Source organism: Oxyura jamaicensis, chromosome 2 (assembly GCF_011077185.1).
Source record: "Oxyura jamaicensis isolate SHBP4307 breed ruddy duck chromosome 2, BPBGC_Ojam_1.0, whole genome shotgun sequence".
NCBI lineage: Eukaryota > Metazoa > Chordata > Aves > Anseriformes > Anatidae > Oxyura > Oxyura jamaicensis.
In genome coordinates, this window is record NC_048894.1 from 42,184,507 (window position 1) to 42,204,667 (window position 20,161).

Here is a 20,161-nt window from a genome sequence, read left to right on the forward strand (position 1 = left end):
TATATATATATATATTCATCCATTTCTGTTATTTATCTCTTATTTCCACCTCATAACTCTTTGTCAATAGGAGAATATTCCTCATTCTAGTTTGGAATTTGATCCAATGTGTATAAATACTGTGGGAAAAGTAACATCTCTTTTCTCAAACAGTGACTCACAAGGTCAAAGCCTTCTGTTGCAGAACCAGTGTTTCACAGTAGTGTGTGAAACATTGACTCTCTGGGTTTAGTCCAAAAAACTTGGCTCTTAACTCATGCTGGCTCATGCTCACTCGTCTTGATTTTTCTTGTATGTTTTTTTTAGAAATGTTTCTAATACAAGGAAAAAAGGAAAAAAAAAAAGAAAAAAAAAAAGTCATTTAGGACAGTACTTTGTCTTTTTTTTTCTCTCTCTCTCTCTCTTTTTTTTTTTTTTTTCTCTCAAGATTCAGTGTAAGGTGTATTTCAAGATGATGTAGAGCCCCAGGGCTACTTGTCTTGGAATAGATTTTGGTGTTGTATCCCAGAATGGGCTCTCTGATTTCATATGAGATGCCTATGAGGCATCAAAACTATGTGAAGGTGAGGTTATCCTTGCGATCATCTTTGATGATAGTAACCTCAATATCAGATATCCATATAGTGTTCCCAGTAAAAGAAGTCGTTTTGGGTCCTAAAAACCTTACAACATGAGATTCTGTGTTGGAATTACCTCTTTTTTGAGCGGTATTTGCAATAAACTACACTTGCTTTTAGAAAATATGAGGGTCTGACAGAAAACAGAGTGAGTACACATACAGTGACAGACAGATAATTCTACTAGGAAAATAAATCTATATCATTTTTATACTACAACATTTTATTTCTAGTTGTGACATGATTTATCCTCTCCAAACTTATGATTAACTGAGAAATAAATAATATGCTATATATAAATTAGTATAAAATTACGTATTGATATTTGCAGTTGTTTTAACTGGAAACCAACCTTTCTGAATGATTAAGTTTAAATCTCTTTTTTTTTTTTTTTTTTTTTTTTTTTTTTTTTCAGTAGATATAGTCAGAGCTTTAGGCCAGTCTAGGGAAAGTATATTATTTCCATCCCCTTTATAAATACTCTATAAAGAACTCTATTGCTCATAATAGCTTTGTTTACGGCGTAGTACAGCATGTTCTAATTATCACCTCTGCCTCACTAACCATACAGTTTATATTCTCACACTCATCAGTTATTTTTATGCCCCCTGCAGAAATTGAGAGAACATTAATAAGAATATTTTTTTCAGGGTAAAATTTTGGGTAAAATTACAAGAAACAATACACTAACACAATGAAATTTAGCTTTTTTAGAATCTGTTATGATGTAAGCCTCCCTCCCTCCCTCCCTCCCTCCCTCCCTTCCTTCCTTCCTTCTTTCCTTCCTTCCTTCCTTCCTTCCTTCCTTCCTTCCTTCCTTCCTTCCTTCCTTCCTTCCTTCCAATCATACAATCATACAATATCCTGAGCTAGAAGGATCATCAATTCCAACTTCTGGCACCGCACAGGTCTACCCAGAATTTTAGACCACGTGACTAAGTGCACAGACCAAATGTTTCTTAAATTCAGACAGGCTTGGTGCAGTGACTGCTTCACTGGGGAGCCTGTTCCAGTGTGCTGTCACCCTATCAGTGAAGAACCTCTTCCTGATGTCGAGCCTAAACCTCCCCTGCCTCAGTTTGACACCATTCCTGTGGGTTCTGTCACCGGTGGTTAAGGAGAACAGATTGGCACCTGCCCCTCCACTCCCCCTCATGAGGAAGTTGTAGACTGCAACGAGGTCTCCCCTCAGCCTCCTCTTCTCCAGGCTAAACAGGCCAAGTAACCTCAGCAGCTCCTCATACATCTTCCCCTCTAGGCCCTTCACCATCTTTGTCACCCTCCTCTGGACACTCTCCAACAGCTGAATGTCCTTTTTGTGCTGTGGTGCCCAGAACTGCACACAGTACTCGAAGTGAGGATGCACCAGCACAGTGTGGAGTTGGACAACCACTTCCCTCCACAGACTAGTGATGCCATGCTTGATGCACTCCAGGGTACAGTTGGCTCTCCTGGCTGCCAGGCCACACTGCTGGCTCATATTCAACTTGCTGTCAACCACAACCCACCAGATCCCTCTCTGCGGGGATGCTCTCCAGCATCTCATTGCCCAGTCTGTACAAGAGCCAAAGTTGTCCCGTCCCAGGTGCAGGACCCAGCATTTGCTCTTGTTAAACTTCATGAAGCTGGTGATTGCCCAGTTCTCCAACCTGTCCAGATCTCTCTGCAAGGCCTTTCCACCCACATCCGAGTCCACAACTCCTCTAAGTTTGGTGTCATCAGCAAATTTGCTCAAAACACCTTCTAGTCCTACATCCAAATTGTTCATAAAAACATTGAAGAGGACTGGCCCTAAAATAGAGCCATGAGGGACCCCACTAGTGACCATCCGCCAGCCTGATGTGGCCCCATTTACCACAACCCTTTGAGCCCTGCTCGTCAGCCAATTGCTCACCCATCGTATGATGTTTGTCTTTAATTGTATGCTGGAAATTTTGTTCAGTAGTATCCTATGGGAAACTGTGTCAAAAGCTTTGCTGAAGTCCAAAAACATCACATCAGTTGGTTTCCCTTGATCAACTAGATGGGTAATTTTGTCATAAAAGGAAATCAAATATGTTAAGCAGGACCTACCCCTCATGAATCCATGTTGGCTGGGACCAATGACCGCATTGTCCCCCAGGACCACATTTGTCCCCCCCACTTCAATAACTTCAGGGATAATCTTCTCCATAATTGTACCAGGCACTGATGTGATACTGACAGGCCTGTAATTGATAAGGTCTTCTTTCTTGCCCTTCTTGAAAATTGGCACAACATTTGCCAGCTTCCAGTCTACTGGGACCTCACCAGACTCCCAAGACCGTTGAAAAATAATTTGAGAAAAATAATTGAGAAAAATAATTGAGAGAGGTCCTGTGATGACGTCAGCCAGCTCTCTAAGCAGGAGACTTCTTTCCTTCCTTCCTTCCTTCCTTCCTTCCTTCCTTCCTTCCTTCCTTCCTTCCTTCCTTCCTTCCTTCTCTTTCTTAATTTTACAAAGAGTAACGGTAACACGCTTTGTGCATGCCTATTAAATATATGACTAAGCTGGGCTGGATATTAGAGAAGATAGCTTGCACAGAAATTCTTAATATTCTAGGCCTCAGTAATGGTTTGGGAACATGATCAGGGATACACAGAATAACATTTTTATTTGTAGTGTCAAATCAAGAGCATATGCAACAGTGAAAACTATTCTTTGAGAACTGTCAAATCTCATCTTTCTTTGTTTTGCTGCATTAATGAGTAATTGATACGTAAAGAAAGGAAGTGTAGTAATTCCCCCTTGAAAAGATCTTCTGCTCTTTATTTCAGTAATATTTATTACTTATAGAACATTTTTTTTCCTCAAAATATTTTAAAGATGTGAACTTATTTAATCTATCCACATTAGTTTATTTAAACCATCCAGCAGGTCACTGAGATTGGTACGTCTGTACTACCATGTCTCTTTGAGAGGGAGGAGAGGGCGGGCGGCTTAGGTTGCTTCATTAACTTTTTTGTGGACAGGAAAAAGGGCACAGTTGGATCCCATTTTAGAACTAAGGATTTCCTGATTTTCAATCTTCTGTTTACACAACTGCATTGTGCTCCTCTGACTTGAACTAAGCATTCTCTGACTGAGAGGACTGAGGTGGTGCAGATGTAATCAAGATGTACAAGTTTCTGCATCTCCAGAAGGCACACCAGTACTTTGTTAGCTGCAACAGGAGGCTTCCTGGAAATCATTTGGTATTGTCCAAATTGATCTTGTAGGCATGGATCCATTGCCTACTTGTTAATTTAGGGCACCGTGTTCCCTCCATTATTTTAAATTAAAATGCTGTAACATAGTGAACTTCAGTATTTATTTTACTGTGTTGAGCTGAAAGGTGCTTTGAGACGTTTGCAAATGATGCGTTGTAAGTACAAGGTAGCATTTTTCTTGTTTACTTCTCTGCACTTTTCCTTTCTAATATTAAGGATGCTTTTTCAGGGCGGAACAGAGGGAATTTATTGTGCAACACCTGTTAACAAAAGAGGGACTTGATTAATTTCCCACTCATGGTGCTGAGAATGTTCCCCTTTGTTGTCATTTTCTCAGGGTTATTACTCATTACCCTTATTCACTCTGCTTTGATAGAGGTAAATAGCTTTTAATTCCCCCTGCCCCCAAACCTTCTTAAAGTTTCCTTTGACAGCTTGTTGTAATTATGCCCCTCATTGAAGACACAGTCATTATTCTCTGTTGCCCTGAACAAGATTATTTAAGGCTCATTTTGGATTTACTCTGTGTGTGTATGTGAAATGTATTTCCCTAAGAAATAGAAAATACTAATATAGGGGCACTGTAAGACAGTGGTAAATGTGATGCTGATCACAGCTTGAATATGTAGTTGGAGGTATTTCAGTGAACATGAGCAATGCCCTTGTCATTACACTTAAAAAAAAAAAAAAAGAAAAAAAAAGAAAAAAAAAAAGTGAATGCCAAAAGGATACAAGCAAGAAACTACTCAAGCTTGCTGTAAAACCTGTTATTGAGTAATTGTTACATACCGTTTACTGTTGAGCTGTCACTGTATCCTCAGCTTTAATAAAATATGAGCCACTTTTTTTTTTTTTTTTTTTTTTTTCTATATCAGAAGTCTTTTGGAATGTATCCGATGGCATTATGAATAACATTCATAATGTTATAATATATTGCATTGCAACATTATTACATCCTTATTTTCTCCACTTCAACTCCCCAGACATAACTTACTTGCCAAAATTAACAAGTTTTTGGGAGTGTCGAGATTCTTGCTTTGCTACAAACCTCATTGTTACTGAGGCATCTCAGTGCCAAGGCATTAACCTAATAGATCAGGCCGTTCCTGAGAGGCAAGGGAAGAGGGCACTGCCTCTTCATTTCATGTCCTCTCCTTTCCCTTACACAAGGGTGCTGCTTGGTAAGGCTCTGTTCCTAATTGCCAAGGTCTTTAATTCTCTGAGAGACTGGACAGCAGGGGTAATTCCAGAAGCATACCTTCACCCTTACGTGAACTGGAATCCACTTGAGTAACTACTAGGGCTGCCATCCAGGAAAAAACTAGTAGTGTAAGTGATCACATTTGAATTATTGGTTCTTGTAGAAGCTGCAGTCACAGGTTTTCTAGCATCTAAGCAGATGCTTTTCATTTGGAGATAGCAGGTACCTTTTCCTTATGTGCTTAATTTTGTCTTCCTGCCTGCTCCCTTTTATGTTAGAAATTGATAATTTTTGTGTCTTCTAACAACTTTTGATGATGTAGTAGTACTCTGATTCATTAAGGTATTGGCATTTCTAGTTATTTGAAAGCAGTAACGTGACGCAAGGAATGCTATGGAGATTTAAGGGAAACAATCATTACAAATGAATAATGAATGCTAGTTCCTCACTAATCATCAAGAGTATCTTTGACTGCACTTTCATACTATGAAACTCTTTGCTTTATGGTAAGCATATTCTTTATGGGTGGGTTTTCAAACACAGATGCTGTTTTGCTTGTCAACAATCCATACAGAAATGGCTGCATGTGCATGGCTTTTTAACTGGATGTATTAAGTTAAAATACACACACACAAAAGATCTTTCTGTAATGAAATAGGTAAGGCATGTCTGCCTTGGAAAATGGATAGATATGTTTTTACAAAATCTGTGTTAGACATAGGTGGTAGATGCAGACAATACATATAGAGTTACAAAATGTACTTGTATAATTTACTTATTTCTTTTTGCTTTGTCTAAGCAACGGAAGGTCCACAATTGTCTGAAGATATATGTTGGAAGAGATCATTCTTGTTGAAAAGGAATGGGCTGAAGAGGGGTTGAGAAACAAAACTGGGAGTATTATGGTGGTCTAACCGTGACACAGTTTGTGTTTGCTGGCTGGCCCCAGGGTCCATGGCATGTTGCACTTGCTTCAGGTAGTGGTTGTTTACCCAGGATTGCTGGATGTCTGTAGCAGAGGTTGCCAGAGAACCAGCAAAACAGCAGAGCACTAGCTTGCACCACAAGTGGTGAGGCACCACCCTAATTAGCAAACTTGGCAGACCTGCATTTGGTCTAGGACCACCGTTCCTGTAGAAGTTGACTTGTGAACTGCATAGCTGCATGCATTTTGTGTGTCGAGGTGTGCAACTTCCAGGTGTACACATGAGCCTGTGGTTTACAATAGGGTCTGTATGAATAATTACAACTGTTGCGCATGCACACAGATTTTTACAGTGTTCCCAAGCCTAATTTTTGAACAAAAAAGACACAGAGCCAGTGCATATTTCAAAGATATCATCATCTATATGTGTTTCTCCTTGCTTCCTACAGTCTGAAGAATCCCAGACTGAGAAAGAAAATAAGAAATAGTGCAAATAATGCAGGCTTTTTTTTATCATAATGGTCTGCACATGCCAAATTTAAATGTGCACACATGCCACTGAAATTGAGAAAGATCCAAATCCATCTCATGCCTTTAGCCCAGCATACACTTTTCCTTCTCCCAAGAGAACATGAAATCCCTCACAGAATACTATAGATTGTACCTTAAAAATAATTTCAAGTGATTATATTTATAGGCTGTTTATGAGGATCATTACTACGTACGTGAGCACATAAATGAAATTAGCCTCACAAGAGGCGTTTATCCAAGGACACACAGGATGTCTGCAGCAGAGCCAGGAACCAGAAGATATCTTCCAAGTTTAGGCCAGTATCTTAACCACAATGCTATTTTTGCTTACTCGAGTCCCACTGTACTCCATTAGCGACCAGAAATCTGCAAGCGGAGAACTCTGCTTTTTCCAAACAAGATCACGTGTGGCCTGTGTACTCCTCCCCCATTATATTAAAACCTCTCATCGAGAGATCGTGCCTGTGTCATCAGTCAATATCACTATTTCTACATGGCTGTAACAAAGAGCAAAGAAAACAAAAGGCATTTCTAAAGTCAGATAGTAGAGATCTTAAAAAGAACACCTCATGCTTCTGCTATAAAGAAATATCCCATTCAGAGAAATCCGTTACAAATTTTGTATGGAGGGGATAATCTACTGTGGATGTTAATCCTTTGGAGTGTATTTTAGCTATTTCATAAAATTATTGCTTCATTCTCTGATAATTTTACAATGCTCTATCATTAATTTTATATATAGAAAGGGATTGATTGAACTGCTTATTGTTAAGGTTTTCCATCCTTTTCCACTGTAAATCCTTCTTTTCAGTTGCTGTAACAGTAGGATTAAGTTTACTGAGTGAGAAGATTGAGATGAGTGTGCGGGCTGGAGGCTTGAAGCAGCACCCAGTGGCCACAGCTTTGCAGGAAGCTGACCCCACGTGGGGTCAGGAATGTCCTGTAGGCTCTGTGACTGAGAACTTTGTGAGAGGGAGCTGCAGGTTTTAACACTGTGGAGGAGCCATGGCAGAGATGGTTTGCTTGAAGCCTCTGGTTTACATCTGAGTTGGGAACAGTGAGCATACGGTATGGCTCCCGGGCTTTGAGATGGCTGTGCTATGGGAGGCACAGTGTTCTGAGAATTGAGGCCCTGTCTCAAAATGTGTACTAAATACTTGTGCTGCCTTTTTAGTTAATTTTCTATGTGCCTCAGTTGCCTACCTGTTAACTAGAAATGAACATAGTTCTGTATCGTGCTGGGTGTTAGGAGGATAAATTTACATGTGTTATAAAGCACGCTGTCACTGTAGTGAAAAACACCTGCTTGAAAGTCTGTGCAAACATTAATAATTCTGTCTTCAGAGCAGAGTTTGAACGCCATACAGTAAATACAGTAAGGTATTAAAAAAGAGAAAATAAAATGTGAAATATTTAGTCATTCAGTTAGAGATGCCCATCCAACACTGAGAAGAAGGCAAGGGGCCCTGACATTGGCATTACGGGTAATTCTGCAGATTTTACCCTAATGAATAGGCTCAAGGGGGTAGCTAAGGTGGAATAAACAGCCTCAATTCTGGTACTCCAGAAATTTTAGCTGTTTAAATTGCAACTCTTCTTTTAATGTCTACTTGGTTGTGTTACGTAAAGCGACTAAGGTGGAAATTTAGAAGCTCCACCAGGCTAATGCAGAGAAACCCTAGTATCATATTCCAGAAATCCCAGGCTCGGTATGCCACCTCTTCCCTGGCCAAAAGGCACTGGTATTCACGCTGGCAGACATGCAACAACCGCCAGCTCCAGGGAGGCCAGGGCTGGGGACTGAGCCGTGCTGAAGGCATGCTGGAGCCATGCACGGAGCAGAGGAGCCACAGGCGCTGGGCTCCCGGGGGAGCGCAAGCGAGTGGCAGGGCCTGCAGCTTGCAAAGTCCACTGCTGGAAGCGGTTTTTAATTGCTGGTTCAGGAAATGGCTGCGATGTTTAATAGACTGTTCTGCTGAACCGGGTCAAACTGCTTCCAGACAGTCCTGCGGGACCCAAGCGCGCAGTGGCACGCTGTCACCTACCGTCCTACATGGGTCCCGGGTTACGTGTGCACCAGTCCTTGTACGCATAAAGCGGTCCATCATTTCAGCTCCAAGATGGTCCTTTTGAAACAGCATATTGGCATTTAGACTCCTCATTTCCATTCACCTTTACAGGAGCTATACAACTAAGTATCCGTGTGCAGCCTGATTTTTTCCCCTTGCTGGTTAGTGCTGTTACAATGCTAGGCCCTGAATTAGGTGCTGCCGTGTTTCTTTCATGCAGGGAGGCAACCAAATTACTGCATAAAATTGCAGGTGTAAATACTGCAGGTTCGTATACTGCTTTTTATTTGTAATGCTGAAGAGCAAGTGAACGACTTGCTGTGCCAGTGAGAGCATGGGATCTCTGTCACCTTTCTCTTACAGCCAGGAACTTAATAATAGAAAAGACCAATTCAGAGAGGCATGCAGAGAGGGTCTTTCATTTGCCCTGTCGTTCTTCACTACTGTTTCCTCCTACTTGATCTCTCACTTTACACCTAAGGCATGTTTCTCTCGCTGTTTGAAGAGTGCTGAGTAGAGATTGGCTCTTATCTAATATTATTTAGTGTTAACTCCCCTTTTCCACTCAGACTGCGATGACTGCTTCAGGGTCATGCGGGTGGAAATGAGAACGTGTGTCACACAGGTAGTCGAGTCGCTGAGCTGGTCCCCCAAAGTGTTTGCTCTTTATTGCAAACAGTTTTTTCTTTTATTGCAAATAGAAATCTCAGCTGCCAAGAGAGCCACCTGCATATAAGTATGCAGGTAGCGTACTGACGGTTGCTGCACAGTACACATTAGGATTCCAGTCTGAATGATGCAGATGTTTAGGGACTTGGAGTGGCTTTAAGGTGACCCAGAGTTGTTAGAGTGACAAGGAGTTGGGACAGTCTTACAGGGCATTTAGTGGTATTACAATACTTTGGGAACAGCATCTAAGAACTTGCTAAGAGCTGACATTTGCAGCTAAAATACGTAACGCCTGAAGAAATGCAAAAGCAACCATTATTAATATTGGCTTTTCCTAGCAGTAAACTTGACATATGATGATAGTCTGTAAGTGTACTATGCCTCTTTCCAATTAAAAAAATGTGCCTGGTACCATGTCTAAGTGGGGGTCCGACAGCGAAGGAGAGCACATACGGCTAAAACAATTGGCACAGTGTCAGATGAAAAGGTGTCAAGAAAATGGTTGATGCCATGCTCTTGGCCACAGCCCTAACTGAACCATTAAATATTTAATTGTGTCTTGAAGCCTTATTATCTTGGGTTTGGCTGTTAGACCAATGAGAGAAGCAAACTGCAGAATCAAGAAGTTTTGACAACACTGTCATGAACACAGAGGCTTTAAAGCAGACAAAGCCCAAGAGCTTGTGGCATGGTCCTAGCTTTTGAGACAGGAACTACGTATGTAAAGAGAGAAAACAACCAAATGTATTCCTCTCTATCTCCTGGCTGTTACTCAGTGAAGTAATCACTTGCTTCTTCTCGTACACAGTACTAAAAGTTGTTTGAAAGAGATCAAGGAAATATGAAGACTGCAGATGGTGTCTGGAGATTGTTATATATCATTACACAGGCAAAAACAATGTTAAAAAAGCATTAAGGTTGCAAAGTCAAGTGTTCAAAAGGTATAAAATTACAGAGTAATGGTTGTCTACACAGTTGTAATGGGCTTCTCTATGAACACTCATTATCTTTTTATTATTCATTATAATTATCCCATTACTCATTAACCTTAAATATGGGATCACATGGAATTTTCCCCCATGTTCTTTTAATTTAATTTCTGTGTGGAAAAAGGTTTAGCTTGTTAAAAAGGAACCTGCAAATGCCATCCCATGGCACATTGACAAATGGATTGTCAGCAAGGTTGAAATCTTTCTATTTATCACACAGACATGGAGAGCCTGGCAGCAGTAGGTTTTAATTGTCTCTGGGAAGCACTGCTAGAAAGGGCTGGGACGCTTGGCAGATGGACGTAGGTGATTGTTGCTGACAACAGAGGAGTGGTCAATGTCATTGGGGCCAGGACGTGGATGGGAAGGGCTGTCTTTTCCTTTCCTTATACATCTCTCTGCCCCTTCCATTCTCACCCATTTTGGCTTCTCTCTTGTCCTGTCTTGCTCCCCAAATCCATTTGGCTCTTCTCAGCTACCTGGTGGCCATCACTGCTGCTTTTTTATTCTTAGTTTTACTCCATTCTTAATCTCACCTCCCATTTTGCACAGCTATTTCCACCTCCCCATATGACCCTTCTCTGCTCTAGACTGTGACACTCATCCTGGGCTCCTTTTACAACATCAGTGCCTTGATTTGTTGTCCTAGTCCTCCCCTATAACCTAGACATGTCCCTCTTTTTACTCTCCTCTTTACTTTTACTCTTCAGTCTTCTTTTGGGCTCCCTCCTCCACAATTCTTCATCTGAGTGAGCAATGGCACCTCAGCGGATATCTTTCACGGGAAACAAAAAAAGACAAATGGTTTGACTGAAATTTCTCAACATAAATTCAAAGTGAGGAAGTGATCTACAAGATGGAAATACTCAACAGAAATGGTAGATATCTGACAAACCAGTAGTTAACTCAAATGGGAAATGTCAAATAACCATAGTGACAGAATGCTACCAGCTCTTCTGGTAAAACAGTAAGATAACTAGCACAAAGATATATCTATTGCTAAAACTCAAAAATTACATGTTTTGTTTGTTTGCTTGGCTTTTTTTTTTTTTTCCTACAACATCTTCACAGTACACAAATGTCTACCTTTGCTTTGTGGGAATGTACCAAATGGCCCAACCACAAATTATCTGCATGCAAGCAGAATTCGTGTCGGTATTTCAGCTGGAAAACTATACCAGAAGATTAATATTTCACTCCCACATGCTCATAGTGTTTTCCCCTCGTCATTCTTACCCCGCTGAATGTGAGGCGAGAAATCTTTGGCAATGACTGGTTTTATGTTTTTAAGCTGATATATTTTGCTGCCATGGGATCCTGAAGAAACAAGTGTGTTGTTGTCAGGGGTGGGCAACTTGCACTTGTTAGGAGAAGGGAAGATGTGTATATTTATACCCAGCAGAAACTTCTGTAAAACCCTTTGTTCAAAGTCAGTAAGAGGTGGGATTGACTGGATCTTCAGTTTATCAGACCTAATTCTTTCCCTCTTAATGAACTTAATATCCTCACATTCCACTATGTTTTAAAAACTCCCTAACTCTGTCCCCAGCCCTGCTGGGCACCTTGGCTGACATGAATTTAGATGTTTGTGGCATACAGTGCTTTCTCCTCCAACCTGGCAGGATGGATTTCCAAGTTAAAAAGAATAGCTCAGTGATTTCTCCCCCCACAAGAACATCTTGGTTCTATATTCAAAGAACTGACACATAAGTAGGAAAATATCAGTGGAACCTAAAACATCTGTGACTGAGGAATCAGGGTAACATAAAAGAAAAGGAGAAAAGGTTAAGAAAAGGAAAGTACTTGCACTGGCAAGATAGGGGTTAGGTGGGGACAGAAAAGAAGAGGAGACAAAACGGATGAAGGATTACAGAGCAAAAGCGATTTGGGAATAGGATGTTGGCAGAGGTGAATAGGGCAGAACAATAGGGAAGAGCGTTTGCTGAATGTGAATAGAAATCATTATAAAGTTTCCACCATCTCCTAATAAAAATACAGTAGCCTTGAGTCCCTGTGCTTTATTAAAAACTCCAGCTGGAATATATAAAAGAGGGCAGGCAAATTATTAACAAAACTGATAACTGTAGGAGAATGTAGAGATTTGATGAGATTTTTTTGAAGGCAAAAGATATTTGATGAACAAGACTGAAGAAAAGATGCACTGGGAAGAGGAGGAAGGCAAAAAAATAAATGGTGGAGGAAAGAAAGAGGGAAGATTTGAGCTATAATTAGTATTTGTCTGTCTGCAGGAAATATATGATCTCTTACCCAAAGAATTTTTCTGGTACGGGAAAGTGGCAGCCCTAACTCTGTTTTTGTTAGATGTCAGGTATCACCCTCACTTTTGTTCTGGAAAGTTGACAAGTATAGGATTGGGAGGTTAAACATTTGTAGTATGCTCTGTTTAGAATGGGCTTGGTGCTGTTTAATGGACAATGAGTTATACTGCAGCTGACAAAATACAGATTTCCTAAACCAAATATATTCCGTTCAATACATTTTCTTTGGTTATGATGGACAGTAATCTGGCGTGACATAAAGTTTGATTCTGCACGGCAGGTTGCATTGGTTCTGCAGTAAATGGAAGCTGTCTATTACAAAAAATGCCATTATTCCTACAGAAGAGTGAACTGATTTGAAAAACAGAGAATTGCTTCAAGCCTCCAGCTTATCTGCACGTAGAACTTTTTACCCAGCTCACAGCACTGTACTTCTCCATTTGCTGTACATTTTCCCTGTATCTGAGTAGGGGATAATTTGAGAGCCGGAAATTCCCCCTCTGCTGGGAATTGTCACACGCAATCTTTTGATTCCATATTTAGTGGGCACTTATAATTTTTCATGTAGTGTCACCAGGAAGCTTTACACGTTGATAAGAAGGCATGAGAGGTTCTAGTAAGTGTTTTCATGTGCTTGCACTACCCAGTTGTGTTTGGGTGAGGAGAAGAATAGCATTTTGTTGTGTTCAAAGGTTATGGCTTCTCATAACCTGCGTTTTTTCTTTATTTTTGAAATACTTTGGACTGAACAGACTCTGAATTACAGAGTGGCTTACCAGGACAATCTAAAGTGCAAATTGCTTTTCCTAGTCATGAACTTCAATTAAATACAAACAACCGAGGAACGCATTTCACTAGGGACCAATTTAAATAGTGGTATTTTGTCTGCATAATTCTGAAACAATGCTTTCCTACATGTACAGAAAAAAAAAAAAAAGATTTTTTATATAAGATATTAAAAAAAAATCCTTTTTTTAGACTTCATTTTTTTTCCTTTTTCAGTGCGACCAAATGGAGAAACTTTGATTGCAGATGGGTCAAAGCAAGACTTGTGTGAAAAAATAAAAATAAAAATAAAATCAAAATTTGAACTAAAAAGGTCGTATTTTGAGATTTCATCACAACCATAAAATTAGCAATAGTGGTAATTGAAAAACAATATTTTTACAAACACTCATGAATGAAGTTTTGGGCTAAATTGCAAGTGTATTGCTGTAATTGTACTGCATTTTAGAAAGGGGTCTATTACCAAATGAAATGGAAATTATTAGCCAAGGCTCCTTCAGGCCTTATTTACAGCCAGCATTAGATGAAGAGTTATTTAGTGGATAAAAAAGCCTGCCAGATATGAAAGATACAAGAAGAAATGTGTCTTGGCATGCTAGGGAGGATAAGTATAGAGAAAGCTGAAAGTATTACATTTGATAGCAAAGGAATTTCGCCTGAGATGACCCTCTGTTCTTGCCTATTGTTAACTTTTTCCCATGAAAAAAAAAAATGCACCAGCCCATGAGAGTCATCTAGCACCAGCTGGCTGGCTGGTGTAAGAACAAGCTGTTTACATACATTATTACAGATTTCTGATGATGTGCTGTTGTGGTGCCCTACCAAAATCGAGGTTCCCCAGTGCTGCTGTGAAATCCAGGAGATTGCTGTTGCTGCAGAGAGCTTCCAGTTGAAGCTCACAAGACTGAGCAAGGCAGGAGGGAGATGGAGAAGTGGTTTGTTTGTCCAAGGTCACAGCCTAGGGCAGGGGCAGCACCAGCAAACAGGACCCAGACCTCTCAGCTTTCTGGCCTTACGTAAATAGGGCCACTTACTGGCGTAAGCCTGCATGAAGAGCTCTGCTGGTATAACTCTGTCTGCCAAGGATGCTGGTACAGTCATCTCAGTAAATTTTCCCATGCAGCCGAGGCGCTACTCCTGGGCTCCAACAGCACCAGCCTGCTGCAAGGGGACATTCTCCCAAGGAGTGCTGCTGGAAGTTTAGCAAGAGGAAGGAAAGAAAAACCAAAACAAAACAGTACTCACTTCAATTAGAGGAAAAGATAATTCCTTTCAAGTTGAGAGGCTCGACTCCTGCTGGCCTTTGTTCTTCAGCTTACCCTCGCTGTAATTTCAGAGAGCAACGTGAATAATGCCGGTTTGTTCTGTGATTACCCTCAGTTGGAGCACAAAATTAATATCTCACTAAGTAATTCAGTACATGATGGGTGAACATTTACTTAAACGTGCCCTAAAAAGCTAGGATTTTCCATGTCCACTGGAACTCTCTCAGTGACAATTAATTGCCTGTATTTTTAAGTGTTTATGAGCCTCAGTAAACAGGCGGCATATTTACGTCTCCCCATTACCTTCAGAAATAAACTTCCTCAAGAAAAAAAGCTCACATTTCCTGATTACAGTCTGATTTTAAGTAAACAGAGGGGTGGGGAAGGTGACTAGTAAGCGGGACTTTGGAGGGAGGAAGGTGGAAAGTGGAGAATTTCTCTCCCTGACATTGTGCCACTTGTAATGCTGGTAGCATTAAGTTAATGTGCTGCACTAGCAAAATGACCTCGGTTAGTCCTGCTGCGTTTGGGGGCATAAAAAGCTTGCCCTTTTTATCCTAACTGTATAGACTCAAGAACAGGCACAATATTTACTACCTCGTGATGTGGAGTTACTATAGAAAATGCAACCTTTGAAAGGCCTGACCTGTGCAAAATCCTGGTGTTTTCCGAAAGCCTTGAGTTATTGATGTGGATCCTGTTTGAGGGTGCAGCAGCAAGTCACTGCATCCTGTATTGCTCTCCCATGTCTCCACATTGCATTTCCCTGCCATTGGGCCACCTTCTGCACTCATGAATCCCCTACAGGACTGAAGAAAGCACCGGTCCTTACCTGCTGGTTGTGTTTGTTGTGGCCGTCATGGTGTGGTGATGGGTGATGAGGATGGGCATCCACCATTCGTTGCGATGACTCGGGTTTTGCCACTGGTCGGTTGTGGCACTTCATTCTCTTTCACATCACAGAATGAATAACACTTGGAAAGCTTCTCAGGTGCATAAGAAGTAGAGCGTAGATAAAAGATAAAGGCAACATTATTTACCATGGTTGTGTCCATTAACATCGGCAGAAAGAGGACTTTAGCTCATAAATTTGGGTTGTCTGTACAACTGGCTGCTGGTTTCATTTGCTTGTGCAGCAAGAGATTGTATCAGATGGAAAATACAATTTGTTATCAGTGAATGTTCACTGTTCACCTTTTTTCCTGGAATTTTCCACTCTGCCACTGTCTGAATATGTCCTTTAGGACTGGGCTTTTAGAAGTTGATCAGTGGAAATACCTGAACTATAGTATTAAGTAGATGATGATATGGTGAAAAATAATGAAATCTAATGATAGTTAGATGGCAAGCCCTTGCTGTTATCCAGTATCTTACATGTGTGCAGCTCTGCCTCACCGTAGACCTCATGGTGCCACCATGGTTTGTGCTGAAGACTGGAGGACAAACCTGGCTGACTTCACAGAGGTGGGAGATATGCATGTGCGGAGAAAGCCACCCTTGGTGTTGTTGGCCTCTTGTGGGTTTTCCCTTCCTTTCCTCCCCCATACTGAAAAAATGGCATGTGACGCTCATGCCATACTACTGACAGAAGGCCTGGGTTGCTGAGGGAGGAGATGCGAACAGAGGTCCTCCATCTGCTGTCAAATACCACATTGAGGCAGGATGAGACTGGGACAGAGAATCAATTGCACTACATTAATCTCGAGGTCCCGCTTTCTGGAGCTACAGGTAGGTCTAAGGCATCGCACATCAGGAAATGGTGGCATCCCCCACCTCAGAGAGAATTCATCAATCCCAGACACCTAATTCCCTAATTATCTAGTGATACTGAGTCTTCTGTTTCTTGGTGTCTTTTTTTTTTTTGCCTTTTTTCTATTGCATACTTTACTGATCCTGGTTGCACCAAAATATATTGCTTGATAGAAATTCACTTAGCTATCCTTAGGCAAATCAGCCCGATAAACTAACTAATAAATAGCAAGATCCTGTGTTCATCAATGCAGTTTTAAAGTATCTGGACTGAAGGAGCTGACAGATCTAGAAATAAAATCAGTATTCTTCTTGTAACCCATTGTAAACAAGCTGTCAGGCATCACTATGGTCTCCTTTGAAATTAGCTTTAATGAGTAAATAGAGAGAATAAAAGCTGAGAGACAGTGTCAGAAATGTAAGCCCGAGATAATCATTGTTGGTATTTTTCCTTAACCTATTATATTGCTTTAGATGATGGCTGCTGTATTTCTGCTGCTGAATGAGAGACTTTTCCCTAGTCCTGACTTAGACGATTTCGCCTTAATTTTGTCAAAAGGTGATACTTCTAGAGTACACATTGCTGCATTTCAAGAGCAAGGAGCTAGAAAATGCTTGAATTGCTCCATGATTCAGGTCAATGTGAATTGAGAAGGTTTTTATAGAAAGCTAAGAAAAAATAAAAAAGGAAAAAAAGAGCATACGTAGATCTGTATTTTAGCAAATAAGAGCCCCTGTATTAGGTTATTCTGCTAGGTGTCTGTGATTTTGAGTCTCTTTTTGTGAATGAAGAAATCTGTATTTTATGAAATGTAAAAACACATCCAAACATACATAATTTCTTTACCTCAGTTTGCCAGGAGAAGCATTCTCTTTTTTTTCCTGTCAGTTAACTCCATGTTGCTTATCCACAGTGCTGGTTGTTTCTGAGTTAATATCCTTTGGCGTCTGCCTTTGAATAAATGTGGCTGTCTCGTTTCCAGCTGATTTGTTCCCATTTATTTCATTTGATTTCTAAATTTCCTGTCCAAGAGATTCCTATTGCTCGCCTGTCTTGCGAAACTCCCCGCACGTCGGGTGACACCGGCACAGCAACTCCTTTTCAGGTGCGCTGGGTCCTGGCTTGCTCGCTGGATTCCCACGCGTGCTCTGGGGTTGGGGTTGACAACAAGCATCCAATAGCAGGAAGGAAAGTTGTGAAGTTTGCTCGCTCGTGCTCGCTGGGACTGAACAGCTTGTCTTTTCTTTTGAGGAACATTTATACTTAACACTCAGTAGGCAAACTGGTATTTCAGTTTGCAAGTGGATTCGGTTATTCAAATGCACAGGCCAGAAAATGAAGGGGATTCTATTTAAACAGTGTGCTCCCAAGTCACAGATGATCTTTTTGATGTCTGTATTTTGCAAATGGAAATTTTCCATTTTCCAGCGCTAGCATTTGTTCAGAGGCTGTGTGCTATCTAAATCTGCTTTTGTGGCTGTTCATTTGCATTTCTGCTCTGCTATATTGCCTCCCGCCTTCTCCCTTTGGCCCCCCACTCTTTTATATTTGATTCCTATTTTTGCTGCCTCCACTCTATCTTCCATCTCTGAAGGCTCAATCATGCCAGATGCTGAGTGGTCTCTGCTCTTTGGTCCAAGTGCTCAGCACCTTGTATCGGACTGAGCACTTTGGTCCAAGTGCTCAGCACCTCAGGATTACAGGTGAAAAGGGAAACTCAAACCATCAGCAAGCTGGGTGAGAGCTGGTGAATGGTGGATCTGAAGCCAGCCCTACCTGGCCAGGGAACAGCCCGGCTTCTCCCGCACCTCCCGATATTTTCCCAGTTGGGAAAGCTGTTGGTGGTACTGGTCAGTGCACGCGATGGGGTGTGTGTGGAAATCTCGTGTTTAAATTTTATGTCATGAGGTGAAATACTCAGAGTAGTCAGGTGAGACAAAATGGTCCTTCCTGGTTGCAAAACACTGGCCACAGCAAACTGTGCATGTTCAAGGAGAGTTCTTGGTCAGAGTACAAGTTTTTCTACTTCCTTGGTATTCCATTTTTATTTCACTCTGTACACTGAGGTTCTTTCTTCCCCCAAATCTGGTTATATCTCCTTCTACAAACAAACCGCTTAGGAAGAAGAAACACGCTAATATCCTGAGGGAGAAGTGCAAAGGTGGGGGGAGAAGCACAGCAACTTAATTCTGGCAGCTGGAAGAACAACCTGAATGCTGTCAGGCTGAAAGCACAGCACGTAGCCAAGCAGTCACTATTTGCTCCTGCAGATACAAACCCTCCAACAGCCTATTTCACTCTTGGAGAGGTGTGGGAAGAATAAAGGGTATAAGCAATCGCATACTGCCAGGCGAGGTGGTGTATTTAAAGGTGAGAAGTAATAGAAACTGAGCATAGGGCTGGGAGCGGGGAACAGTAGGCTGCTCCTCTTGTTCCTGTCTTTCTTCACCTCTGCTCCAAGCTTACACGGGGCCCAGCACTCCTGAGCAGCCTGGGCTGCAGGACAGATAGAAAGCACTCGGTGTTTTACCCAGTTGGGCCTTTCTAATTTTGTGACCTGAGGCAATGGTTGTATTTCAGGGTGCTCCTCAAGTTGGGTGAGGTCCACCATTAATGCTGGTGCTGTGGCTTGGGAACAGAGAATGGGTTCCCCAAAAGTTTATCTCCTGAAACAGGTGCCACATACTTGTTTACATGTGGCACCTCATTGCTCCTACTACGTGGGCAGGTACACAACTTTCAATAATTAATGCTGCCTGGTCGTGAAACCCCAGAATGCCTGCAGGCAGTATTTTGTATATGTGTATTGCTTCCTGCGCTGCCCGTTTCCTTCAGCTGCTTTCCTCTGCTCGCCAGCTAGCTGGTGGTGGGGCAGTTATAGGAACCCAGAACAAATACTCCTTCTCACACGAACAGCAAACTGCCAGTGTAAAGCGTGATATTCCCATGTTCCTGTCATGTGCAAGCACGTGCCCACAAACCAAAACACAGCTGGCAAGTTTAATTTTAGCTCTACCAGCCTTGAGAAGCATCCCTTTAAAGAAATTCTTTTTTTAATTCTTTTTTTTTTTGAAGTAATTTGGTTGATAATACAGCAGCTGACAATCCTACTGCAATACTATCAATGATTTAAATAAAAACAAAAAGAAGCTGCCACCCCATATTCCCCCCTGTGAATTCAGAAATAGGCAAAGCCACTGTAGAAAGGCCCAGGAATCTGATGACGTGTTAAAGGATTTTTTTTTTTTAAAAAAAAAAAAAAAAAAGGAGAAATGCTGGGACTTATGTACAAGAGGAAACATTTTGTTATTCACGCACTTTGTTACTGGTGATTTATTCGTGTTGCACAACATGTTCTCTCCCTCAGAGTCCTTCAGGGGGGTAGGTGTTCGGAGGCCCTGTGCCGACACCTATCCATGCCATGGGGATGTGTGCAGGTGTGAGGTCCCGCAGGTGGGCAAGGTGCGGGTACAGTGCTTGTCTCCTCACCTGGCTGAGATGGGGTGGGTTGGACTGGGATTTGCTGCTATGGCCTTGGGAGCCAAGCCCTGCTCGCTTGGTTTTGGGGGATGATGGGGCTGGTGTGTAACTTTTGTGCCACTCTGGTGTTGTCGTGTCCGGCCGAAGGCACCCTAAGTCACGCCGGGAGAGTTTCCTCTTTACCCTCTTCCTCCATTTTGTTCCAACTTTAAATAAACCCAGCCTTATATAAGCGGTTGAACAAAGTATGTATTTAATATGTCTGGCCCCGGGTCGTCCCCCCAGCCGCTCGGGGAAGTGCTGTACGGAGGAGTTGAGGCGGGGTGGGGGGGGGGGGGTCACCCCGCCTGCCCCGCTCAACCTCACATCCCC

At 41.7% G+C, this 20,161-nt stretch overlaps 1 protein-coding gene across 11 annotated transcripts in view; it reads left to right on the forward strand.

The window, feature by feature from the left end:
• RBMS3 (RNA binding motif single stranded interacting protein 3) overlaps nt 1-20,161 on the forward strand; it is a 708,203-nt gene that overhangs the window by 248,134 nt on the left and 439,908 nt on the right. The gene's annotated exons all lie outside the window — the stretch shown is intronic.